General features: G+C 39.8%; 31 non-coding genes across 31 annotated transcripts; 10 read left to right on the top strand and 21 right to left on the bottom strand.

Moving 5' to 3' along the window:
* Window positions 1-596: 596 nt before the first annotated feature.
* TRNAL-CAA (transfer RNA leucine (anticodon CAA)) lies at window positions 597-706 on the bottom strand. Its single transcript has 2 exons — window positions 669-706; window positions 597-642 (listed from the first exon to the last, which is right to left on the bottom strand). It is a non-coding gene; the product is annotated as a tRNA-Leu (tRNA).
* Window positions 707-1,624: 918 nt separating this feature from the next.
* On the bottom strand, window positions 1,625-1,711 carry TRNAR-UCU (transfer RNA arginine (anticodon UCU)). The gene is given in 2 exon segments: window positions 1,625-1,660; window positions 1,675-1,711. It is a non-coding gene; the product is annotated as a tRNA-Arg (tRNA).
* A 247-nt stretch (window positions 1,712-1,958) lies between these two features.
* Window positions 1,959-2,031, top strand: TRNAR-UCG (transfer RNA arginine (anticodon UCG)). Its single transcript has one exon. It is a non-coding gene; the product is annotated as a tRNA-Arg (tRNA).
* Window positions 2,032-2,798: 767 nt separating this feature from the next.
* TRNAL-CAA (transfer RNA leucine (anticodon CAA)) lies at window positions 2,799-2,908 on the bottom strand. Its single transcript has 2 exons — window positions 2,871-2,908; window positions 2,799-2,844 (listed from the first exon to the last, which is right to left on the bottom strand). It is a non-coding gene; the product is annotated as a tRNA-Leu (tRNA).
* A 918-nt stretch (window positions 2,909-3,826) lies between these two features.
* Window positions 3,827-3,913, bottom strand: TRNAR-UCU (transfer RNA arginine (anticodon UCU)). The gene is given in 2 exon segments: window positions 3,827-3,862; window positions 3,877-3,913. It is a non-coding gene; the product is annotated as a tRNA-Arg (tRNA).
* A 247-nt stretch (window positions 3,914-4,160) lies between these two features.
* Window positions 4,161-4,233, top strand: TRNAR-UCG (transfer RNA arginine (anticodon UCG)). The gene has a single exon. It is a non-coding gene; the product is annotated as a tRNA-Arg (tRNA).
* Window positions 4,234-5,000: 767 nt separating this feature from the next.
* On the bottom strand, window positions 5,001-5,110 carry TRNAL-CAA (transfer RNA leucine (anticodon CAA)). Its single transcript has 2 exons — window positions 5,073-5,110; window positions 5,001-5,046 (listed from the first exon to the last, which is right to left on the bottom strand). It is a non-coding gene; the product is annotated as a tRNA-Leu (tRNA).
* Window positions 5,111-6,028: 918 nt separating this feature from the next.
* TRNAR-UCU (transfer RNA arginine (anticodon UCU)) lies at window positions 6,029-6,115 on the bottom strand. The gene is given in 2 exon segments: window positions 6,029-6,064; window positions 6,079-6,115. It is a non-coding gene; the product is annotated as a tRNA-Arg (tRNA).
* Window positions 6,116-6,362: 247 nt separating this feature from the next.
* TRNAR-UCG (transfer RNA arginine (anticodon UCG)) lies at window positions 6,363-6,435 on the top strand. The gene has a single exon. It is a non-coding gene; the product is annotated as a tRNA-Arg (tRNA).
* A 767-nt stretch (window positions 6,436-7,202) lies between these two features.
* Window positions 7,203-7,312, bottom strand: TRNAL-CAA (transfer RNA leucine (anticodon CAA)). Its single transcript has 2 exons — window positions 7,275-7,312; window positions 7,203-7,248 (listed from the first exon to the last, which is right to left on the bottom strand). It is a non-coding gene; the product is annotated as a tRNA-Leu (tRNA).
* Window positions 7,313-8,230: 918 nt separating this feature from the next.
* TRNAR-UCU (transfer RNA arginine (anticodon UCU)) lies at window positions 8,231-8,317 on the bottom strand. Its single transcript is given in 2 exon segments — window positions 8,231-8,266; window positions 8,281-8,317. It is a non-coding gene; the product is annotated as a tRNA-Arg (tRNA).
* Window positions 8,318-8,564: 247 nt separating this feature from the next.
* On the top strand, window positions 8,565-8,637 carry TRNAR-UCG (transfer RNA arginine (anticodon UCG)). The gene has a single exon. It is a non-coding gene; the product is annotated as a tRNA-Arg (tRNA).
* Window positions 8,638-9,404: 767 nt separating this feature from the next.
* TRNAL-CAA (transfer RNA leucine (anticodon CAA)) lies at window positions 9,405-9,514 on the bottom strand. Its single transcript has 2 exons — window positions 9,477-9,514; window positions 9,405-9,450 (listed from the first exon to the last, which is right to left on the bottom strand). It is a non-coding gene; the product is annotated as a tRNA-Leu (tRNA).
* Window positions 9,515-10,432: 918 nt separating this feature from the next.
* TRNAR-UCU (transfer RNA arginine (anticodon UCU)) lies at window positions 10,433-10,519 on the bottom strand. Its single transcript is given in 2 exon segments — window positions 10,433-10,468; window positions 10,483-10,519. It is a non-coding gene; the product is annotated as a tRNA-Arg (tRNA).
* Window positions 10,520-10,766: 247 nt separating this feature from the next.
* On the top strand, window positions 10,767-10,839 carry TRNAR-UCG (transfer RNA arginine (anticodon UCG)). Its single transcript has one exon. It is a non-coding gene; the product is annotated as a tRNA-Arg (tRNA).
* Window positions 10,840-11,606: 767 nt separating this feature from the next.
* On the bottom strand, window positions 11,607-11,716 carry TRNAL-CAA (transfer RNA leucine (anticodon CAA)). The gene is made up of 2 exons: window positions 11,679-11,716; window positions 11,607-11,652 (listed from the first exon to the last, which is right to left on the bottom strand). It is a non-coding gene; the product is annotated as a tRNA-Leu (tRNA).
* A 918-nt stretch (window positions 11,717-12,634) lies between these two features.
* On the bottom strand, window positions 12,635-12,721 carry TRNAR-UCU (transfer RNA arginine (anticodon UCU)). Its single transcript is given in 2 exon segments — window positions 12,635-12,670; window positions 12,685-12,721. It is a non-coding gene; the product is annotated as a tRNA-Arg (tRNA).
* A 247-nt stretch (window positions 12,722-12,968) lies between these two features.
* TRNAR-UCG (transfer RNA arginine (anticodon UCG)) lies at window positions 12,969-13,041 on the top strand. Its single transcript has one exon. It is a non-coding gene; the product is annotated as a tRNA-Arg (tRNA).
* A 767-nt stretch (window positions 13,042-13,808) lies between these two features.
* Window positions 13,809-13,918, bottom strand: TRNAL-CAA (transfer RNA leucine (anticodon CAA)). Its single transcript has 2 exons — window positions 13,881-13,918; window positions 13,809-13,854 (listed from the first exon to the last, which is right to left on the bottom strand). It is a non-coding gene; the product is annotated as a tRNA-Leu (tRNA).
* A 918-nt stretch (window positions 13,919-14,836) lies between these two features.
* TRNAR-UCU (transfer RNA arginine (anticodon UCU)) lies at window positions 14,837-14,923 on the bottom strand. Its single transcript is given in 2 exon segments — window positions 14,837-14,872; window positions 14,887-14,923. It is a non-coding gene; the product is annotated as a tRNA-Arg (tRNA).
* Window positions 14,924-15,170: 247 nt separating this feature from the next.
* TRNAR-UCG (transfer RNA arginine (anticodon UCG)) lies at window positions 15,171-15,243 on the top strand. Its single transcript has one exon. It is a non-coding gene; the product is annotated as a tRNA-Arg (tRNA).
* A 767-nt stretch (window positions 15,244-16,010) lies between these two features.
* On the bottom strand, window positions 16,011-16,120 carry TRNAL-CAA (transfer RNA leucine (anticodon CAA)). The gene is made up of 2 exons: window positions 16,083-16,120; window positions 16,011-16,056 (listed from the first exon to the last, which is right to left on the bottom strand). It is a non-coding gene; the product is annotated as a tRNA-Leu (tRNA).
* Window positions 16,121-17,038: 918 nt separating this feature from the next.
* TRNAR-UCU (transfer RNA arginine (anticodon UCU)) lies at window positions 17,039-17,125 on the bottom strand. Its single transcript is given in 2 exon segments — window positions 17,039-17,074; window positions 17,089-17,125. It is a non-coding gene; the product is annotated as a tRNA-Arg (tRNA).
* Window positions 17,126-17,372: 247 nt separating this feature from the next.
* On the top strand, window positions 17,373-17,445 carry TRNAR-UCG (transfer RNA arginine (anticodon UCG)). Its single transcript has one exon. It is a non-coding gene; the product is annotated as a tRNA-Arg (tRNA).
* Window positions 17,446-18,212: 767 nt separating this feature from the next.
* On the bottom strand, window positions 18,213-18,322 carry TRNAL-CAA (transfer RNA leucine (anticodon CAA)). Its single transcript has 2 exons — window positions 18,285-18,322; window positions 18,213-18,258 (listed from the first exon to the last, which is right to left on the bottom strand). It is a non-coding gene; the product is annotated as a tRNA-Leu (tRNA).
* Window positions 18,323-19,240: 918 nt separating this feature from the next.
* On the bottom strand, window positions 19,241-19,327 carry TRNAR-UCU (transfer RNA arginine (anticodon UCU)). Its single transcript is given in 2 exon segments — window positions 19,241-19,276; window positions 19,291-19,327. It is a non-coding gene; the product is annotated as a tRNA-Arg (tRNA).
* Window positions 19,328-19,574: 247 nt separating this feature from the next.
* TRNAR-UCG (transfer RNA arginine (anticodon UCG)) lies at window positions 19,575-19,647 on the top strand. The gene has a single exon. It is a non-coding gene; the product is annotated as a tRNA-Arg (tRNA).
* A 767-nt stretch (window positions 19,648-20,414) lies between these two features.
* TRNAL-CAA (transfer RNA leucine (anticodon CAA)) lies at window positions 20,415-20,524 on the bottom strand. The gene is made up of 2 exons: window positions 20,487-20,524; window positions 20,415-20,460 (listed from the first exon to the last, which is right to left on the bottom strand). It is a non-coding gene; the product is annotated as a tRNA-Leu (tRNA).
* Window positions 20,525-21,442: 918 nt separating this feature from the next.
* Window positions 21,443-21,529, bottom strand: TRNAR-UCU (transfer RNA arginine (anticodon UCU)). The gene is given in 2 exon segments: window positions 21,443-21,478; window positions 21,493-21,529. It is a non-coding gene; the product is annotated as a tRNA-Arg (tRNA).
* A 247-nt stretch (window positions 21,530-21,776) lies between these two features.
* TRNAR-UCG (transfer RNA arginine (anticodon UCG)) lies at window positions 21,777-21,849 on the top strand. The gene has a single exon. It is a non-coding gene; the product is annotated as a tRNA-Arg (tRNA).
* Window positions 21,850-22,616: 767 nt separating this feature from the next.
* TRNAL-CAA (transfer RNA leucine (anticodon CAA)) lies at window positions 22,617-22,726 on the bottom strand. Its single transcript has 2 exons — window positions 22,689-22,726; window positions 22,617-22,662 (listed from the first exon to the last, which is right to left on the bottom strand). It is a non-coding gene; the product is annotated as a tRNA-Leu (tRNA).
* Window positions 22,727-23,488: the final 762 nt, after the last annotated feature.

Below are 23,488 nucleotides of genomic sequence, written 5' to 3'. Positions count from 1 at the left end.
TGATTGCCATATGATCATAACCCTATCTTGGCCTACAAGGTACCTCTACGGATAGTGCGTTGTTGCGAGATTTGATTAAATCAAAGTTGTCTGCAATTTACTCTTTCAAAAACTTTGAACAAACGTAAATTCTTTTTCCAACTATTGTTATGAAGACTTTGGCTCAAAGCGGCTCCATAAGAGTCACAGGCACCCTTGATTTCCTGTTGTACACTTTCTTATCTCTTTCCCCCAAGAAATCTATGTGACAGCTATTGGAAAGTATCTACACCTGGGTCGTTATTTTCACCTCTTTCGGTATGTCTTCTCTGCGAAGTGCGGAATAAGACTCTTGTGTTTTGTCAAGACCTCGTGGCCTAATGGGTAAGGTGTCTGACTTTGGATGGGAAGATTGAGGATTTGAGTTGTCTTGAGGTTGCTGGTGGTTTAGATCCCCAGGTTACTGTTCTTTTGAGTCTAGAGATTGTACATTGCTGTCTTATGTTATGAAATCAATGTCTTCTGCAATGTACTCTTTCAACGCTTAAATTCAATCTTGGATTCTTTCTCAAAAAAATGTTGAATTAAACGAAGCTCAAAGCACAAAAGAAGATGACTGTCAGAAGTGGGATTTGAACCCACGCCTCCGCATGGAGACCAGAATACCCTCACAGAGAGAAGATTGCATTCTTGAGTCTGGCGCCTTAGACCACTCGGCCATCCTGACAAGCTACAGCAGCTAAGAAAGAAGATATTTTTTTACATGGTTTCAAGGCAAGGGACTAGCTCGTAGGGGACCTTTTGCCATTGCATTGGTTTAAAGTGGCTTCATTAGAGTCACAGGGTAAGCAGACTTGAGATCCTGCATATGAAGGCTAAGATTTCACATGTGTTTTTTGATGTTCCATATGACCACCATACTTATCGCCCTCTGGGCATGCAGGGTTCTTCGACATATTGTGTGTTACCAACACCTTTAATGAAATCAAAGTTGATTGCGATGTACTGTTTCAAACACTTAAAGGCAAACTTTAATTCTTTCTCCAACTATTGTTATGAAGACTTTGGCTCCAAGTGGCTCCATAAGAGTCACAGGGCACCCTTGATTTTCTGTTGTACATTTCCTAATCTTTTTGCCCAAAGAAATCTATGTGATCATCCTTTGTATAATGTGCCACAGGGCCCACTACTGAAACACATTTCACACTAGAGTAAAATCTGTCAATTGTATTACAGACATTTTTCAGAGACAATTTGTGGATATTGCAACCTAAAACTAAACAAGCACATCAAATGCAGTCAACCACTGGAAAAAAAACACGATTCTAGTGGGACTCGAACCCACAACCTTTGAATATTGGCATTATTTTCGCATCAAATTTTTAATCTTACAAACGGAGCGCTAAACTGCTTTCCACACTTGTGTTAAATCGTTCTATTGTTTCAGATTACCATAATTTCTCACAGACAAATTGTGGATATTTGGAATTACAATTTAATCAGTCAATTAAAATCTGTCAGATTAAGATCTGTCAATTGTATTTCAGAAATTTTTCAGAGTGGATATTGCAATTTTTCCATGTGTGGATATTGCAACTTATAACTAAACAAGAACATCAAATGCAGTCAACCACTGGAAAAACCACGACTCTGGTGGGACTCGAACCCACAACCTTTGAATGCCTTGACAAGTGCTAGAAGTCCAATGCGCTATCCATTGCGCCACAGAGCCTACATATGCAAGACGCAGACGTCATGAAACCACCTATCTGACTCACGCATAATCCTTCGTACATAGATGTTTCAAATGCATTAGTCGTTTCTGTGTCCTACGTTTGTCTGCATGTTCTTAATTAACATCAGTCAGAGGAAGGACAGTGGTCATAAAAAGCATATTGTGGCATGTGAAGTAAAGGAAATATAGTTATGTTTCTCTATGAGAAACGTATCCACACATTCTTTCGCAAACTTTGCATGCAGACCGCGTGGCCTAATGGATAAGGCGTCTGACTTCGGATCAGAAGATTGAGGGTTCGAGTCCCTTCGTGGTCGGAGATGCCGGAGGTTTGGTTTTGTTGTTCTTTAGAGTTCTTCCATATCAATGAATGTCAGGCAAGTGGAAACTAAGATTTCAACAGTTTCTTTCCATGTTACGTGTCACCCAAGATATTTAGTCCCTCTTGGTATGAAAGGCAGACATGTCAAAACTAAGATTTCAAGTGTTGATTGCCATATGATCATAACCCTATCTTGGCCTACAAGGTACCTCTACGGATAGTGCGTTGTTGCGAGATTTGATTAAATCAAAGTTGTCTGCAATTTACTCTTTCAAAAACTTTGAACAAACGTAAATTCTTTTTCCAACTATTGTTATGAAGACTTTGGCTCAAAGCGGCTCCATAAGAGTCACAGGCACCCTTGATTTCCTGTTGTACACTTTCTTATCTCTTTCCCCCAAGAAATCTATGTGACAGCTATTGGAAAGTATCTACACCTGGGTCGTTATTTTCACCTCTTTCGGTATGTCTTCTCTGCGAAGTGCGGAATAAGACTCTTGTGTTTTGTCAAGACCTCGTGGCCTAATGGGTGAGGTGTCTGACTTTGGATGGGAAGATTGAGGATTTGAGTTGTCTTGAGGTTGCTGGTGGTTTAGATCCCCAGGTTACTGTTCTTTTGAGTCTAGAGATTGTACATTGCTGTCTTATGTTATGAAATCAATGTCTTCTGCAATGTACTCTTTCAACGCTTAAATTCAATCTTGGATTCTTTCTCAAAAAAATGTTGAATTAAACGAAGCTCAAAGCACAAAAGAAGATAACTGTCAGAAGTGGGATTTGAACCCACGCCTCCGCATGGAGACCAGGAGACCCTCACAGAGAGAAGATTGCATTCTTGAGTCTGGCGCCTTAGACCACTCGGCCATCCTGACAAGCTACAGCTGCTAAGAAAGAAGATATTTTTTTACATGGTTTCAAGGCAAGGGACTAGCTCGTAGGGGACCTTTTGCCATTGCATTGGTTTAAAGTGGCTTCATTAGAGTCACAGGGTAAGCAGACTTGAGATCCTGCATATGAAGGCTAAGATTTCACATGTGTTTTTTGATGTGCCATATGACCACCATACTTATCGCCCTCTGGGCATGCAGGGTTCTTCGACATATTGTGTGTTACCAACACCTTTAATGAAATCAAAGTTGATTGCGATGTACTGTTTCAAACACTTAAAGGCAAACTTTAATTCTTTCTCCAACTATTGTTATGAAGACTTTGGCTCCAAGTGGCTCCATAAGAGTCACAGGGCACCCTTGATTTTCTGTTGTACATTTCCTAATCTTTTTGCCCAAAGAAATCTATGTGATCATCCTTTGTATAATGTGCCACAGGGCCCACTACTGAAACACATTTCACACTAGAGTAAAATCTGTCAATTGTATTACAGACATTTTTCAGAGACAATTTGTGGATATTGCAACCTAAAACTAAACAAGCACATCAAATGCAGTCAACCACTGGAAAAAAAACACGATTCTAGTGGGACTCGAACCCACAACCTTTGAATATTGGCATTATTTTCGCATCAAAATTTTAATCTTACAAACGGAGCGCTAAACTGCTTTCCACACTTGTGTTAAATCGTTCTATTGTTTCAGATTACCATAATTTCTCACAGACAAATTGTGGATATTTGGAATTACAATTTAATCAGTCAATTAAAATCTGTCAGATTAAGATCTGTCAATTGTATTTCAGAAATTTTTCAGAGTGGATATTGCAATTTTTCCATGTGTGGATATAGCAACTTATAACTAAACAAGAACATCAAATGCAGTCAACCACTGGAAAAACTACGACTCTGGTGGGACTCGAACCCACAACCTTTGAATGCCTTGACAAGTGTTAGAAGTCCAATGCGCTATCCATTGCGCCACAGAGCCTACATATGCAAGACGCAGACGTCATGAAACCACCTATCTGACTCACGCATAATCCTTCGTACATAGATGTTTCAAATGCATTAGTCGTTTCTGTGTCCTACGTTTGTCTGCATGTTCTTAATTAACATCAGTCAGAGGAAGGACAGTGGTCATAAAAAGCATATTGTGGCATGTGAAGTAAAGGAAATATAGTTATGTTTCTCTATGAGAAACGTATCCACACATTCTTTCGCAAACTTTGCATGCAGACCGCGTGGCCTAATGGATAAGGCGTCTGACTTCGGATCAGAAGATTGAGGGTTCGAGTCCCTTCGTGGTCGGAGATGCCGGAGGTTTGGTTTTGTTGTTCTTTAGAGTTCTTCCATATCAATGAATGTCAGGCAAGTGGAAACTAAGATTTCAACAGTTTCTTTCCATGTTACGTGTCACCCAAGATATTTAGTCCCTCTTGGTATGAAAGGCAGACATGTCAAAACTAAGATTTCAAGTGTTGATTGCCATATGATCATAACCCTATCTTGGCCTACAAGGTACCTCTACGGATAGTGCGTTGTTGCGAGATTTGATTAAATCAAAGTTGTCTGCAATTTACTCTTTCAAAAACTTTGAACAAACGTAAATTCTTTTTCCAACTATTGTTATGAAGACTTTGGCTCAAAGCGGCTCCATAAGAGTCACAGGCACCCTTGATTTCCTGTTGTACACTTTCTTATCTCTTTCCCCCAAGAAATCTATGTGACAGCTATTGGAAAGTATCTACACCTGGGTCGTTATTTTCACCTCTTTCGGTATGTCTTCTCTGCGAAGTGCGGAATAAGACTCTTGTGTTTTGTCAAGACCTCGTGGCCTAATGGGTAAGGTGTCTGACTTTGGATGGGAAGATTGAGGATTTGAGTTGTCTTGAGGTTGCTGGTGGTTTAGATCCCCAGGTTACTGTTCTTTTGAGTCTAGAGATTGTACATTGCTGTCTTATGTTATGAAATCAATGTCTTCTGCAATGTACTCTTTCAACGCTTAAATTCAATCTTGGATTCTTTCTCAAAAAAATGTTGAATTAAACGAAGCTCAAAGCACAAAAGAAGATAACTGTCAGAAGTGGGATTTGAACCCACGCCTCCGCATGGAGACCAGGAGACCCTCACAGAGAGAAGATTGCATTCTTGAGTCTGGCGCCTTAGACCACTCGGCCATCCTGACAAGCTACAGCTGCTAAGAAAGAAGATATTTTTTTACATGGTTTCAAGGCAAGGGACTAGCTCGTAGGGGACCTTTTGCCATTGCATTGGTTTAAAGTGGCTTCATTAGAGTCACAGGGTAAGCAGACTTGAGATCCTGCATATGAAGGCTAAGATTTCACATGTGTTTTTTGATGTGCCATATGACCACCATACTTATCGCCCTCTGGGCATGCAGGGTTCTTCGACATATTGTGTGTTACCAACACCTTTAATGAAATCAAAGTTGATTGCGATGTACTGTTTCAAACACTTAAAGGCAAACTTTAATTCTTTCTCCAACTATTGTTATGAAGACTTTGGCTCCAAGTGGCTCCATAAGAGTCACAGGGCACCCTTGATTTTCTGTTGTACATTTCCTAATCTTTTTGCCCAAAGAAATCTATGTGATCATCCTTTGTATAATGTGCCACAGGGCCCACTACTGAAACACATTTCACACTAGAGTAAAATCTGTCAATTGTATTACAGACATTTTTCAGAGACAATTTGTGGATATTGCAACCTAAAACTAAACAAGCACATCAAATGCAGTCAACCACTGGAAAAAAAACACGATTCTAGTGGGACTCGAACCCACAACCTTTGAATATTGGCATTATTTTCGCATCAAAATTTTAATCTTACAAACGGAGCGCTAAACTGCTTTCCACACTTGTGTTAAATCGTTCTATTGTTTCAGATTACCATAATTTCTCACAGACAAATTGTGGATATTTGGAATTACAATTTAATCAGTCAATTAAAATCTGTCAGATTAAGATCTGTCAATTGTATTTCAGAAATTTTTCAGAGTGGATATTGCAATTTTTCCATGTGTGGATATAGCAACTTATAACTAAACAAGAACATCAAATGCAGTCAACCACTGGAAAAACTACGACTCTGGTGGGACTCGAACCCACAACCTTTGAATGCCTTGACAAGTGTTAGAAGTCCAATGCGCTATCCATTGCGCCACAGAGCCTACATATGCAAGACGCAGACGTCATGAAACCACCTATCTGACTCACGCATAATCCTTCGTACATAGATGTTTCAAATGCATTAGTCGTTTCTGTGTCCTACGTTTGTCTGCATGTTCTTAATTAACATCAGTCAGAGGAAGGACAGTGGTCATAAAAAGCATATTGTGGCATGTGAAGTAAAGGAAATATAGTTATGTTTCTCTATGAGAAACGTATCCACACATTCTTTCGCAAACTTTGCATGCAGACCGCGTGGCCTAATGGATAAGGCGTCTGACTTCGGATCAGAAGATTGAGGGTTCGAGTCCCTTCGTGGTCGGAGATGCCGGAGGTTTGGTTTTGTTGTTCTTTAGAGTTCTTCCATATCAATGAATGTCAGGCAAGTGGAAACTAAGATTTCAACAGTTTCTTTCCATGTTACGTGTCACCCAAGATATTTAGTCCCTCTTGGTATGAAAGGCAGACATGTCAAAACTAAGATTTCAAGTGTTGATTGCCATATGATCATAACCCTATCTTGGCCTACAAGGTACCTCTACGGATAGTGCGTTGTTGCGAGATTTGATTAAATCAAAGTTGTCTGCAATTTACTCTTTCAAAAACTTTGAACAAACGTAAATTCTTTTTCCAACTATTGTTATGAAGACTTTGGCTCAAAGCGGCTCCATAAGAGTCACAGGCACCCTTGATTTCCTGTTGTACACTTTCTTATCTCTTTCCCCCAAGAAATCTATGTGACAGCTATTGGAAAGTATCTACACCTGGGTCGTTATTTTCACCTCTTTCGGTATGTCTTCTCTGCGAAGTGCGGAATAAGACTCTTGTGTTTTGTCAAGACCTCGTGGCCTAATGGGTAAGGTGTCTGACTTTGGATGGGAAGATTGAGGATTTGAGTTGTCTTGAGGTTGCTGGTGGTTTAGATCCCCAGGTTACTGTTCTTTTGAGTCTAGAGATTGTACATTGCTGTCTTATGTTATGAAATCAATGTCTTCTGCAATGTACTCTTTCAACGCTTAAATTCAATCTTGGATTCTTTCTCAAAAAAATGTTGAATTAAACGAAGCTCAAAGCACAAAAGAAGATGACTGTCAGAAGTGGGATTTGAACCCACGCCTCTGCATGGAGACCAGGAGACCCTCACAGAGAGAAGATTGCATTCTTGAGTCTGGCGCCTTAGACCACTCGGCCATCCTGACAAGCTACAGCTGCTAAGAAAGAAGATATTTTTTTACATGGTTTCAAGGCAAGGGACTAACTCGTAGGGGACCTTTTGCCATTGCATTGGTTTAAAGTGGCTTCATTAGAGTCACAGGGTAAGCAGACTTGAGATCCTGCATATGAAGGCTAAGATTTCACATGTGTTTTTTGATGTGCCATATGACCACCATACTTATCGCCCTCTGGGCATGCAGGGTTCTTCGACATATTGTGTGTTACCAACACCTTTAATGAAATCAAAGTTGATTGCGATGTACTGTTTCAAACACTTAAAGGCAAACTTTAATTCTTTCTCCAACTATTGTTATGAAGACTTTGGCTCCAAGTGGCTCCATAAGAGTCACAGGGCACCCTTGATTTTCTGTTGTACATTTCCTAATCTTTTTGCCCAAAGAAATCTATGTGATCATCCTTTGTATAATGTGCCACAGGGCCCACTACTGAAACACATTTCACACTAGAGTAAAATCTGTCAATTGTATTACAGACATTTTTCAGAGACAATTTGTGGATATTGCAACCTAAAACTAAACAAGCACATCAAATGCAGTCAACCACTGGAAAAAAAACACGATTCTAGTGGGACTCGAACCCACAACCTTTGAATATTGGCATTATTTTCGCATCAAAATTTTAATCTTACAAACGGAGCGCTAAACTGCTTTCCACACTTGTGTTAAATCGTTCTATTGTTTCAGATTACCATAATTTCTCACAGACAAATTGTGGATATTTGGAATTACAATTTAATCAGTCAATTAAAATCTGTCAGATTAAGATCTGTCAATTGTATTTCAGAAATTTTTCAGAGTGGATATTGCAATTTTTCCATGTGTGGATATTGCAACTTATAACTAAACAAGAACATCAAATGCAGTCAACCACTGGAAAAACCACGACTCTGGTGGGACTCGAACCCACAACCTTTGAATGCCTTGACAAGTGCTAGAAGTCCAATGCGCTATCCATTGCGCCACAGAGCCTACATATGCAAGACGCAGACGTCATGAAACCACCTATCTGACTCACGCATAATCCTTCGTACATAGATGTTTCAAATGCATTAGTCGTTTCTGTGTCCTACGTTTGTCTGCATGTTCTTAATTAACATCAGTCAGAGGAAGGACAGTGGTCATAAAAAGCATATTGTGGCATGTGAAGTAAAGGAAATATAGTTATGTTTCTCTATGAGAAACGTATCCACACATTCTTTCGCAAACTTTGCATGCAGACCGCGTGGCCTAATGGATAAGGCGTCTGACTTCGGATCAGAAGATTGAGGGTTCGAGTCCCTTCGTGGTCGGAGATGCCGGAGGTTTGGTTTTGTTGTTCTTTAGAGTTCTTCCATATCAATGAATGTCAGACAAGTGGAAACTAAGATTTCAACAGTTTCTTTCCATGTTACGTGTCACCCAAGATCTTTAGTCCCTCTTGGTATGAAAGGCAGACATGTCAAAACTAAGATTTCAAGTGTTGATTGCCATATGATCATAACCCTATCTTGGCCTACAAGGTACCTCTACGGATAGTGCGTTGTTGCGAGATTTGATTAAATCAAAGTTGTCTGCAATTTACTCTTTCAAAAACTTTGAACAAACGTAAATTCTTTTTCCAACTATTGTTATGAAGACTTTGGCTCAAAGCGGCTCCATAAGAGTCACAGGCACCCTTGATTTCCTGTTGTACACTTTCTTATCTCTTTCCCCCAAGAAATCTATGTGACAGCTATTGGAAAGTATCTACACCTGAGTCGTTATTTTCACCTCTTTTGGTATGTCTTCTCTGCGAAGTGCGGAATAAGACTCTTGTGTTTTGTCAAGACCTCGTGGCCTAATGGGTAAGGTGTCTGACTTTGGATGGGAAGATTGAGGATTTGAGTTGTCTTGAGGTTGCTGGTGGTTTAGATCCCCAGGTTACTGTTCTTTTGAGTCTAGAGATTGTACATTGCTGTCTTATGTTATGAAATCAATGTCTTCTGCAATGTACTCTTTCAACGCTTAAATTCAATCTTGGATTCTTTCTCAAAAAAATGTTGAATTAAACGAAGCTCAAAGCACAAAAGAAGATGACTGTCAGAAGTGGGATTTGAACCCACGCCTCCGCATGGAGACCAGAATACCCTCACAGAGAGAAGATTGCATTCTTGAGTCTGGCGCCTTAGACCACTCGGCCATCCTGACAAGCTACAGCAGCTAAGAAAGAAGATATTTTTTTACATGGTTTCAAGGCAAGGGACTAGCTCGTAGGGGACCTTTTGCCATTGCATTGGTTTAAAGTGGCTTCATTAGAGTCACAGGGTAAGCAGACTTGAGATCCTGCATATGAAGGCTAAGATTTCACATGTGTTTTTTGATGTGCCATATGACCACCATACTTATCGCCCTCTGGGCATGCAGGGTTCTTCGACATATTGTGTGTTACCAACACCTTTAATGAAATCAAAGTTGATTGCGATGTACTGTTTCAAACACTTAAAGGCAAACTTTAATTCTTTCTCCAACTATTGTTATGAAGACTTTGGCTCCAAGTGGCTCCATAAGAGTCACAGGGCACCCTTGATTTTCTGTTGTACATTTCCTAATCTTTTTGCCCAAAGAAATCTATGTGATCATCCTTTGTATAATGTGCCACAGGGCCCACTACTGAAACACATTTCACACTAGAGTAAAATCTGTCAATTGTATTACAGACATTTTTCAGAGACAATTTGTGGATATTGCAACCTAAAACTAAACAAGCACATCAAATGCAGTCAACCACTGGAAAAAAAACACGATTCTAGTGGGACTCGAACCTACAACCTTTGAATATTGGCATTATTTTCGCATCAAAATTTTAATCTTACAAACGGAGCGCTAAACTGCTTTCCACACTTGTGTTAAATCGTTCTATTGTTTCAGATTACCATAATTTCTCACAGACAAATTGTGGATATTTGGAATTACAATTTAATCAGTCAATTAAAATCTGTCAGATTAAGATCTGTCAATTGTATTTCAGAAATTTTTCAGAGTGGATATTGCAATTTTTCCATGTGTGGATATTGCAACTTATAACTAAACAAGAACATCAAATGCAGTCAACCACTGGAAAAACTATGACTCTGGTTGGACTCGAACCCACAACCTTTGAATGCCTTGACAAGTGCTAGAAGTCCAATGCGCTATCCATTGCGCCACAGAGCCTACATATGCAAGACGCAGACGTCATGAAACCACCTATCTGACTCACGCATAATCCTTCGTACATAGATGTTTCAAATGCATTAGTCGTTTCTGTGTCCTACGTTTGTCTGCATGTTCTTAATTAACATCAGTCAGAGGAAGGACAGTGGTCATAAAAAGCATATTGTGGCATGTGAAGTAAAGGAAATATAGTTATGTTTCTCTATGAGAAACGTATCCACACATTCTTTCGCAAACTTTGCATGCAGACCGCGTGGCCTAATGGATAAGGCGTCTGACTTCGGATCAGAAGATTGAGGGTTCGAGTCCCTTCGTGGTCGGAGATGCCGGAGGTTTGGTTTTGTTGTTCTTTAGAGTTCTTCCATATCAATGAATGTCAGGCAAGTGGAAACTAAGATTTCAACAGTTTCTTTCCATGTTACGTGTCACCCAAGATATTTAGTCCCTCTTGGTATGAAAGGCAGACATGTCAAAACTAAGATTTCAAGTGTTGATTGCCATATGATCATAACCCTATCTTGCCCTACAAGGTACCTCTACGGATAGTGCGTTGTTGCGAGATTTGATTAAATCAAAGTTGTCTGCAATTTACTCTTTCAAAAACTTTGAACAAACGTAAATTCTTTTTCCAACTATTGTTATGAAGACTTTGGCTCAAAGCGGCTCCATAAGAGTCACAGGCACCCTTGATTTCCTGTTGTACACTTTCTTATCTCTTTTCCCCAAGAAATCTATGTGACAGCTATTGGAAAGTATCTACACCTGGGTCGTTATTTTCACCTCTTTCGGTATGTCTTCTCTGTGAAGTGCGGAATAAGACTCTTGTGTTTTGTTAAGACCTCGTGGCCTAATGGGTAAGGTGTCTGACTTTGGATGGGAAGATTGAGGATTTGAGTTGTCTTGAGTTTGCTGGTGGTTTAGATCCCCAGGTTACTGTTCTTTTGAGTCTAGAGATTGTACATTGCTGTCTTATGTTATGAAATCAATGTCTTCTGCAATGTACTCTTTCAACGCTTAAATTCAATCTTGGATTCTTTCTCAAAAAATTGTTGAATTAAACGAAGCTCAAAGCACAAAAGAAGATGACTGTCAGAAGTGGGATTTGAACCCACGCCTCCGCATGGAGACCAGAAGACCCTCACAGAGAGAAGATTGCATTCTTGAGTCTGGCGCCTTAGACCACTCGGCCATCCTGACAAGCTACAGCTGCTAAGAAAGAAGATATTTTTTTACATGGTTTCAAGGCAAGGGACTAGCTCGTAGGGGACCTTTTGCCATTGCATTGGTTTAAAGTGGCTTCATTAGAGTCACAGGGTAAGCAGACTTGAGATCCTGCATATGAAGGCTAAGATTTCACATGTGTTTTTTGATGTGCCATATGACCACCATACTTATCGCCCTCTGGGCATGCAGGGTTCTTCGACATATTGTGAGTTACCAACACCTTTATTGAAATCAAAGTTGATTGCGATGTACTGTTTCAAACACTTAAAGGCAAACTTTAATTCTTTCTCCAACTATTGTTATGAAGACTTTGGCTCCAAGTGGCTCCATAAGAGTCACAGGGCACCCTTGATTTTCTGTTGTACATTTCCTAATCTTTTTGCCCAAAGAAATCTATGTGATCATCCTTTGTATAATGTGCCACAGGGCCCACTACTGAAACACATTTCACACTAGAGTAAAATCTGTCAATTGTATTACAGACATTTTTCAGAGACAATTTGTGGATATTGCAACCTAAAACTAAACAAGCACATCAAATGCAGTCAACCACTGGAAAAAAAACACGATTCTAGTGGGACTCGAACCCACAACCTTTGAATATTGGCATTATTTTCGCATCAAAATTTTAATCTTACAAACGGAGCGCTAAACTGCTTTCCACACTTGTGTTAAATCGTTCTATTGTTTCAGATTACCATAATTTCTCACAGACAAATTGTGGATATTTGGAATTACAATTTAATCAGTCAATTAAAATCTGTCAGATTAAGATCTGTCAATTGTATTTCAGAAATTTTTCAGAGTGGATATTGCAATTTTTCCATGTGTGGATATTGCAACTTATAACTAAACAAGAACATCAAATGCAGTCAACCACTGGAAAAACCACGACTCTGGTGGGACTCAAACCCACAACTTTTGAATGCCTTGACAAGTGCTAGAAGTCCAATGCGCTATCCATTGCGCCACAGAGCCTACATATGCAAGACGCAGACGTCATGAAACCACCTATCTGACTCACGCATAATCCTTCGTACATAGATGTTTCAAATGCATTAGTCGTTTCTGTGTCCTACGTTTGTCTGCATGTTCTTAATTAACATCAGTCAGAGGAAGGACAGTGGTCATAAAAAGCATATTGTGGCATGTGAAGTAAAGGAAATATAGTTATGTTTCTCTATGAGAAACGTATCCACACATTCTTTCGCAAACTTTGCATGCAGACCGCGTGGCCTAATGGATAAGGCGTCTGACTTCGGATCAGAAGATTGAGGGTTCGAGTCCCTTCGTGGTCGGAGATGCCGGAGGTTTGGTTTTGTTGTTCTTTAGAGTTCTTCCATATCAATGAATGTCAGGCAAGTGGAAACTAAGATTTCAACAGTTTCTTTCCATGTTACGTGTCACCCAAGATCTTTAGTCCCTCTTGGTATGAAAGGCAGACATGTCAAAACTAAGATTTCAAGTGTTGATTGCCATATGATCATAACCCTATCTTGGCCTACAAGGTACCTCTACGGATAGTGCGTTGTTGCGAGATTTGATTAAATCAAAGTTGTCTGCAATTTACTCTTTCAAAAACTTTGAACAAACGTAAATTCTTTTTCCAACTATTGTTATGAAGACTTTGGCTCAAAGCGGCTCCATAAGAGTCACAGGCACCCTTGATTTCCTGTTGTACACTTTCTTATCTCTTTCCCCCAAGAAATCTATGTGACAGCTATTGGAAAGTATCTACACCTGAGTCGTTATTTTCACCTCTTTCGGTATGTCTTCTCTGCGAAGTGCGGAATAAGACTCTTGTGTTTTGTCAAGACCTCGTGGCCTAATGGGTAAGGTGTCTGACTTTGGATGGGAAGATTGAGGATTTGAGTTGTCTTGAGGTTGCTGGTGGTTTAGATCCCCAGGTTACTGTTCTTTTGAGTCTAGAGATTGTACATTGCTGTCTTATGTTATGAAATCAATGTCTTCTGCAATGTACTCTTTCAACGCTTAAATTCAATCTTGGATTCTTTCTCAAAAAAATGTTGAATTAAACGAAGCTCAAAGCACAAAAGAAGATGACTGTCAGAAGTGGGATTTGAACCCACGCCTCCGCATGGAGACCAGAATACCCTCACAGAGAGAAGATTGCATTCTTGAGTCTGGCGCCTTAGACCACTCGGCCATCCTGACAAGCTACAGCAGCTAAGAAAGAAGATATTTTTTTACATGGTTTCAAGGCAAGGGACTAGCTCGTAGGGGACCTTTTGCCATTGCATTGGTTTAAAGTGGCTTCATTAGAGTCACAGGGTAAGCAGACTTGAGATCCTGCATATGAAGGCTAAGATTTCACATGTGTTTTTTGATGTGCCATATGACCACCATACTTATCGCCCTCTGGGCATGCAGGGTTCTTCGACATATTGTGTGTTACCAACACCTTTAATGAAATCAAAGTTGATTGCGATGTACTGTTTCAAACACTTAAAGGCAAACTTTAATTCTTTCTCCAACTATTGTTATGAAGACTTTGGCTCCAAGTGGCTCCATAAGAGTCACAGGGCACCCTTGATTTTCTGTTGTACATTTCCTAATCTTTTTGCCCAAAGAAATCTATGTGATCATCCTTTGTATAATGTGCCACAGGGCCCACTACTGAAACACATTTCACACTAGAGTAAAATCTGTCAATTGTATTACAGACATTTTTCAGAGACAATTTGTGGATATTGCAACCTAAAACTAAACAAGCACATCAAATGCAGTCAACCACTGGAAAAAAAACACGATTCTAGTGGGACTCGAACCCACAACCTTTGAATATTGGCATTATTTTCGCATCAAATTTTTAATCTTACAAACGGAGCGCTAAACTGCTTTCCACACTTGTGTTAAATCGTTCTATTGTTTCAGATTACCATAATTTCTCACAGACAAATTGTGGATATTTGGAATTACAATTTAATCAGTCAATTAAAATCTGTCAGATTAAGATCTGTCAATTGTATTTCAGAAATTTTTCAGAGTGGATATTGCAATTTTTCCATGTGTGGATATTGCAACTTATAACTAAACAAGAACATCAAATGCAGTCAACCACTGGAACAACCACGACTCTGGTGGGACTCGAACCCACAACCTTTGAATGCCTTGACAAGTGCTAGAAGTCCAATGCGCTATCCATTGCGCCACAGAGCCTACATATGCAAGACGCAGACGTCATGAAACCACCTATCTGACTCACGCATAATCCTTCGTACATAGATGTTTCAAATGCATTAGTCGTTTCTGTGTCCTACGTTTGTCTGCATGTTCTTAATTAACATCAGTCAGAGGAAGGACAGTGGTCATAAAAAGCATATTGTGGCATGTGAAGTACTGGAAATATAGTTATGTTTCTCTATGAGAAACGTATCCACACATTCTTTCGCAAACTTTGCATGCAGACCGCGTGGCCTAATGGATAAGGCGTCTGACTTCGGATCAGAAGATTGAGGGTTCGAGTCCCTTCGTGGTCGGAGATGCCGGAGGTTTGGTTTTGTTGTTCTTTAGAGTTCTTCCATATCAATGAATGTCAGGCAAGTGGAAACTAAGATTTCAACAGTTTCTTTCCATGTTACGTGTCACCCAAGATATTTAGTCCCTCTTGGTATGAAAGGCAGACATGTCAAAACTAAGATTTCAAGTGTTGATTGCCATATGATCATAACCATATCTTGGCCTACAAGGTACCTCTACGGATAGTGCGTTGTTGCGAGATTTGATTAAATCAAAGTTGTCTGCAATTTACTCTTTCAAAAACTTTGAACAAACGTAAATTCTTTTTCCAACTATTGTTATGAAGACTTTGGCTCAAAGCGGCTCCATAAGAGTCACAGGCACCCTTGATTTCCTGTTGTACACTTTCTTATCTCTTTCCCCCAAGAAATCTATGTGACAGCTATTGGAAAGTATCTACACCTGGGTCGTTATTTTCACCTCTTTCGGTATGTCTTCTCTGCGAAGTGCGGAATAAGACTCTTGTGTTTTGTCAAGACCTCGTGGCCTAATGGGTAAGGTGTCTGACTTTGGATGGGAAGTTTGAGGATTTGAGTTGTCTTGAGGTTGCTGGTGGTTTAGATCCCCAGGTTACTGTTCTTTTGAGTCTAGAGATTGTACATTGCTGTCTTATGTTATGAAATCAATGTCTTCTGCAATGTACTCTTTCAACGCTTAAATTCAATCTTGGATTCTTTCTCAAAAAAATGTTGAATTAAACGAAGCTCAAAGCACAAAAGAAGATGACTGTCAGAAGTGGGATTTGAACCCACGCCTCCGCATGGAGACCAGAAGACCCTCACAGAGAGAAGATTGCATTCTTGAGTCTGGCACCTTAGACCACTCGGCCATCCTGACAAGCTACAGCTGCTAAGAAAGAAGATATTTTTTTACATGGTTTCAAGGCAAGGGACTAGCTCGTAGGGGACCTTTTGCCATTGCATTGGTTTAAAGTGGCTTCATTAGAGTCACAGGGTAAGCAGACTTGAGATCCTGCATATGAAGGCTAAGATTTCACATGTGTTTTTTGATGTGCCATATGACCACCATACTTATCGCCCTCTGGGCATGCAGGGTTCTTCGACATATTGTGTGTTACCAACACCTTTAATGAAATCAAAGTTGATTGCGATGTACTGTTTCAAACACTTAAAGGCAAACTTTAATTCTTTCTCCAACTATTGTTATGAAGACTTTGGCTCCAAGTGGCTCCATAAGAGTCACAGGGCACCCTTGATTTTCTGTTGTACATTTCCTAATCTTTTTGCCCAAAGAAATCTATGTGATCATCCTTTGTATAATGTGCCACAGGGCCCACTACTGAAACACATTTCACACTAGAGTAAAATCTGTCAATTGTATTACAGACATTTTTCAGAGACAATTTGTGGATATTGCAACCTAAAACTAAACAAGCACATCAAATGCAGTCAACCACTGGAAAAAAAACACGATTCTAGTGGGACTCGAACCCACAACCTTTGAATATTGGCATTATTTTCGCATCAAATTTTTAATCTTACAAACGGAGCGCTAAACTGCTTTCCACACTTGTGTTAAATCGTTCTATTGTTTCAGATTACCATAATTTCTCACAGACAAATTGTGGATATTTGGAATTACAATTTAATCAGTCAATTAAAATCTGTCAGATTAAGATCTGTCAATTGTATTTCAGAAATTTTTCAGAGTGGATATTGCAATTTTTCCATGTGTGGATATTGCAACTTATAACTAAACAAGAACATCAAATGCAGTCAACCACTGGAACAACCACGACTCTGGTGGGACTCGAACCCACAACCTTTGAATGCCTTGACAAGTGCTAGAAGTCCAATGCGCTATCCATTGCGCCACAGAGCCTACATATGCAAGACGCAGACGTCATGAAACCACCTATCTGACTCACGCATAATCCTTCGTACATAGATGTTTCAAATGCATTAGTCGTTTCTGTGTCCTACGTTTGTCTGCATGTTCTTAATTAACATCAGTCAGAGGAAGGACAGTGGTCATAAAAAGCATATTGTGGCATGTGAAGTACTGGAAATATAGTTATGTTTCTCTATGAGAAACGTATCCACACATTCTTTCGCAAACTTTGCATGCAGACCGCGTGGCCTAATGGATAAGGCGTCTGACTTCGGATCAGAAGATTGAGGGTTCGAGTCCCTTCGTGGTCGGAGATGCCGGAGGTTTGGTTTTGTTGTTCTTTAGAGTTCTTCCATATCAATGAATGTCAGGCAAGTGGAAACTAAGATTTCAACAGTTTCTTTCCATGTTACGTGTCACCCAAGATATTTAGTCCCTCTTGGTATGAAAGGCAGACATGTCAAAACTAAGATTTCAAGTGTTGATTGCCATATGATCATAACCCTATCTTGGCCTACAAGGTACCTCTACGGATAGTGCGTTGTTGCGAGATTTGATTAAATCAAAGTTGTCTGCAATTTACTCTTTCAAAAACTTTGAACAAATGTAAATTCTTTTTCCAACTATTGTTATGAAGACTTTGGCTCAAAGTGGCTCCATAAGAGTCACAGGCACCCTTGATTTCCTGTTGTACACTTTCTTATCTCTTTCCCCCAAGAAATCTATGTGACAGCTATTGGAATGTATCTACACCTGGGTCGTTATTTTCACCTCTTTCGGTATGTCTTCTCTGCGAAGTGCGGAATAAGACTCTTGTGTTTTGTCAAGACCTCGTGGCCTAATGGGTAAGGTGTCTGACTTTGGATGGGAGGATTGAGGATTTGAGTTGTCTTGAGGTTGCTGGTGGTTTAGATCCCCAGGTTACTGTTCTTTTGAGTCTAGAGATTGTACATTGCTGTCTTATGTTATGAAATCAATGTCTTCTGCAATGTACTCTTTCAACGCTTAAATTCAATCTTGGATTCTTTCTCAAAAAAATGTTGACTTAAACGAAGCTCAAAGCACAAAAGAAGATGACTGTCAGAAGTGGGATTTGAACCCACACCTCCACATGGAGACCAGAAGACCCTCGCAGAGAGAAGATTGCATTCTTGAGTCTGGTGCCTTAGACCACTCGGCCATCCTGACAAGCTACAGCTCCTAAGAAAGAAGATATTTTTTTACATGGTTTCAAGGCAAGGGACTAGCTCGTAGGGGACCTTTTGCCATTGCATTGGTTTAAAGTGGCTTCATTAGAGTCACAGGGTAAGCAGACTTGAGATCCTGCATATGAAGGCTAAGATTTCACATGTGTTTTTTGATGTGCCATATGACCACCATACTTATCGCCCTCTGGGCATGCAGGGTTCTTCGACATATTGTGTGTTACCAACACCTTTAATGAAATCAAAGTTGATTGCGATGTACTGTTTCAAACACTTAAAGGCAAACTTTAATTCTTTCTCCAACTATTGTTATGAAGACTTTGGCTCCAAGTGGCTCCATAAGAGTCACAGGGCACCCTTGATTTTCTGTTGTACATTTCCTAATCTTTTTGCCCAAAGAAATCTATGTGATCATCCTTTGTATAATGTGCCACAGGGCCCACTACTGAAACACATTTCACACTAGAGTAAAATCTGTCAATTGTATTACAGACATTTTTCAGAGACAATTTGTGGATATTGCAACCTAAAACTAAACAAGCACATCAAATGCAGTCAACCACTGGAAAAAAAACACGATTCTAGTGGGACTCGAACCCACAACCTTTGAATATTGGCATTATTTTCGCATCAAAATTTTAATCTTACAAACGGAGCGCTAAACTGCTTTCCACACTTGTGTTAAATCGTTCTATTGTTTCAGATTACCATAATTTCTCACAGACAAATTGTGGATATTTGGAATTACAATTTAATCAGTCAATTAAAATCTGTCAGATTAAGATCTGTCAATTGTATTTCAGAAATTTTTCAGAGTGGATATTGCAATTTTTCCATGTGTGGATATTGCAACTTATAACTAAACAAGAACATCAAATGCAGTCAACCACTGGAAAAACTACGACTCTGGTTGGACTCGAACCCACAACCTTTGAATGCCTTGACAAGTGCTAGAAGTCCAATGCGCTATCCATTGCGCCACAGAGCCTACATATGCAAGACGCAGACGTCATGAAACCACCTATCTGACTCACGCATAATCCTTCGTACATAGATGTTTCAAATGCATTAGTCGTTTCTGTGTCCTACGTTTGTCTGCATGTTCTTAATTAACATCAGTCAGAGGAAGGACAGTGGTCATAAAAAGCATATTGTGGCATGTGAAGTAAAGGAAATATAGTTATGTTTCTCTATGAGAAACGTATCCACACATTCTTTCGCAAACTTCGCATGCAGACCGCGTGGCCTAATGGATAAGGCGTCTGACTTCGGATCAGAAGATTGAGGGTTCGAGTCCCTTCGTGGTCGGAGATGCCGGAGGTTTGGTTTTGTTGTTCTTTAGAGTTCTTCCATATCAATGAATGTCAGGCAAGTGGAAACTAAGATTTCAACAGTTTCTTTCCATGTTACGTGTCACCCAAGATATTTAGTCCCTCTTGGTATGAAAGGCAGACATGTCAAAACTAAGATTTCAAGTGTTGATTGCCATATGATCATAACCCTATCTTGCCCTACAAGGTACCTCTACGGATAGTGCGTTGTTGCGAGATTTGATTAAATCAAAGTTGTCTGCAATTTACTCTTTCAAAAACTTTGAACAAACGTAAATTCTTTTTCCAACTATTGTTATGAAGACTTTGGCTCAAAGCGGCTCCATAAGAGTCACAGGCACCCTTGATTTCCTGTTGTACACTTTCTTATCTCTTTTCCCCAAGAAATCTATGTGACAGCTATTGGAAAGTATCTACACCTGGGTCGTTATTTTCACCTCTTTCGGTATGTCTTCTCTGCGAAGTGCGGAATAAGACTCTTGTGTTTTGTTAAGACCTCGTGGCCTAATGGGTAAGGTGTCTGACTTTGGATGGGAAGATTGAGGATTTGAGTTGTCTTGAGTTTGCTGGTGGTTTAGATCCCCAGGTTACTGTTCTTTTGAGTCTAGAGATTGTACATTGCTGTCTTATGTTATGAAATCAATGTCTTCTGCAATGTACTCTTTCAACGCTTAAATTCAATCTTGGATTCTTTCTCAAAAAATTGTTGAATTAAACGAAGCTCAAAGCACAAAAGAAGATGACTGTCAGAAGTGGGATTTGAACCCACGCCTCCGCATGGAGACCAGAAGACCCTCACAGAGAGAAGATTGCATTCTTGAGTCTGGCGCCTTAGACCACTCGGCCATCCTGACAAGCTACAGCTGCTAAGAAAGAAGATATTTTTTTACATGGTTTCAAGGCAAGGGACTAGCTCGTAGGGGACCTTTTGCCATTGCATTGGTTTAAAGTGGCTTCATTAGAGTCACAGGGTAAGCAGACTTGAGATCCTGCATATGAAGGCTAAGATTTCACATGTGTTTTTTGATGTGCCATATGACCACCATACTTATCGCCCTCTGGGCATGCAGGGTTCTTCGACATATTGTGAGTTACCAACACCTTTATTGAAATCAAAGTTGATTGCGATGTACTGTTTCAAACACTTAAAGGCAAACTTTAATTCTTTCTCCAACTATTGTTATGAAGACTTTGGCTCCAAGTGGCTCCATAAGAGTCACAGGGCACCCTTGATTTTCTGTTGTACATTTCCTAATCTTTTTGCCCAAAGAAATCTATGTGATCATCCTTTGTATAATGTGCCACAGGGCCCACTACTGAAACACATTTCACACTAGAGTAAAATCTGTCAATTGTATTACAGACATTTTTCAGAGACAATTTGTGGATATTGCAACCTAAAACTAAACAAGCACATCAAATGCAGTCAACCACTGGAAAAAAAACACGATTCTAGTGGGACTCGAACCCACAACCTTTGAATATTGGCATTATTTTCGCATCAAAATTTTAATCTTACAAACGGAGCGCTAAACTGCTTTCCACACTTGTGTTAAATCGTTCTATTGTTTCAGATTACCATAATTTCTCACAGACAAATTGTGGATATTTGGAATTACAATTTAATCAGTCAATTAAAATCTGTCAGATTAAGATCTGTCAATTGTATTTCAGAAATTTTTCAGAGTGGATATTGCAATTTTTCCATGTGTGGATATTGCAACTTATAACTAAACAAGAACATCAAATGCAGTCAACCACTGGAAAAACCACGACTCTGGTGGGACTCGAACCCACAACCTTTGAACGCCTTGACAAGTGCTAGAAGTCCAATGCGCTATCCATTGTGCCACAGAGCCTACATATGCAAGACGCAGACGTCATGAAACCACCTATCTGACTCACGCATAATCCTTCGTACATAGATGTTTCAAATGCATTAGTCGTTTCTGTGTCCTACGTTTGTCTGCATGTTCTTAATTAACATCAGTCAGAGGAAGGACAGTGGTCATAAAAAGCATATTGTGGCATGTGAAGTAAAGGAAATATAGTTATGTTTCTCTATGAGAAACGTATCCACACATTCTTTCGCAAACTTTGCATGCAGACCGCGTGGCCTAATGGATAAGGCGTCTGACTTCGGATCAGAAGATTGAGGGTTCGAGTCCCTTCGTGGTCGGAGATGCCGGAGGTTTGGTTTTGTTGTTCTTTAGAGTTCTTCCATATCAATGAATGTCAGGCAAGTGGAAACTAAGATTTCAACAGTTTCTTTCCATGTTACGTGTCACCCAAGATATTTAGTCCCTCTTGGTATGAAAGGCAGACATGTCAAAACTAAGATTTCAAGTGTTGATTGCCATATGATCATAACCCTATCTTGGCCTACAAGGTACCTCTACGGATAGTGCGTTGTTGCGAGATTTGATTAAATCAAAGTTGTCTGCAATTTACTCTTTCAAAAACTTTGAACAAACGTAAATTCTTTTTCCAACTATTGTTATGAAGACTTTGGCTCAAAGCGGCTCCATAAGAGTCACAGGCACCCTTGATTTCCTGTTGTACACTTTCTTATCTCTTTCCCCCAAGAAATCTATGTGACAGCTATTGGAAAGTATCTACACCTGGGTCGTTATTTTCACCTCTTTCGGTATGTCTTCTCTGCGAAGTGCGGAATAAGACTCTTGTGTTTTGTCAAGACCTCGTGGCCTAATGGGTAAGGTGTCTGACTTTGGATGGGAGGATTGAGGATTTGAGTTGTCTTGAGGTTGCTGGTGGTTTAGATCCCCAGGTTACTGTTCTTTTGAGTCTAGAGATTGTACATTGCTGTCTTATGTTATGAAATCAATGTCTTCTGCAATGTACTCTTTCAACGCTTAAATTCAATCTTGGATTCTTTCTCAAAAAAATGTTGAATTAAACGAAGCTCAAAGCACAAAAGAAGACGACTGTCAGAAGTGGGATTTGAACCCACGCCTCCACATGGAGACCAGAAGACCCTCGCAGAGAGAAGATTGCATTCTTGAGTCTGGTGCCTTAGACCACTCGGCCATCCTGACAAGCTACAGCTCCTAAGAAAGAAGATATTTTTTTACATGGTTTCAAGGCAAGGGACTAGCTCGTAGGGGACCTTTTGCCATTGCATTGGTTTAAAGTGGCTTCATTAGAGTCACAGGGTAAGCAGACTTGAGATCCTGCATATGAAGGCTAAGATTTCACATGTGTTTTTTGATGTGCCATATGACCACCATACTTATCGCCCTCTGGGCATGCAGGGTTCTTCGACATATTGTGTGTTACCAACACCTTTAATGAAATCAAAGTTGATTGCGATGTACTGTTTCAAACACTTAAAGGCAAACTTTAATTCTTTCTCCAACTATTGTTATGAAGACTTTGGCTCCAAGTGGCTCCATAAGAGTCACAGGGCACCCTTGATTTTCTGTTGTACATTTCCTAATCTTTTTGCCCAAAGAAATCTATGTGATCATCCTTTGTATAATGTGCCACAGGGCCCACTACTGAAACACATTTCACACTAGAGTAAAATCTGTCAATTGTATTACAGACATTTTTCAGAGACAATTTGTGGATATTGCAACCTAAAACTAAACAAGCACATCAAATGCAGTCAACCACTGGAAAAAAAACACGATTCTAGTGGGACTCGAACCCACAACCTTTGAATATTGGCATTATTTTCGCATCAAAATTTTAATCTTACAAACGGAGCGCTAAACTGCTTTCCACACTTGTGTTAAATCGTTCTATTGTTTCAGATTACCATAATTTCTCACAGACAAATTGTGGATATTTGGAAT

Source organism: Spea bombifrons, chromosome 5 (assembly GCF_027358695.1).
Source record: "Spea bombifrons isolate aSpeBom1 chromosome 5, aSpeBom1.2.pri, whole genome shotgun sequence".
In the NCBI taxonomy this organism is placed as follows: domain Eukaryota; kingdom Metazoa; phylum Chordata; class Amphibia; order Anura; family Pelobatidae; genus Spea; species Spea bombifrons.
The sequence above is the reverse complement of the archived record's forward strand: the minus strand, read 5'-3'. Positions and strand labels throughout refer to the sequence as shown.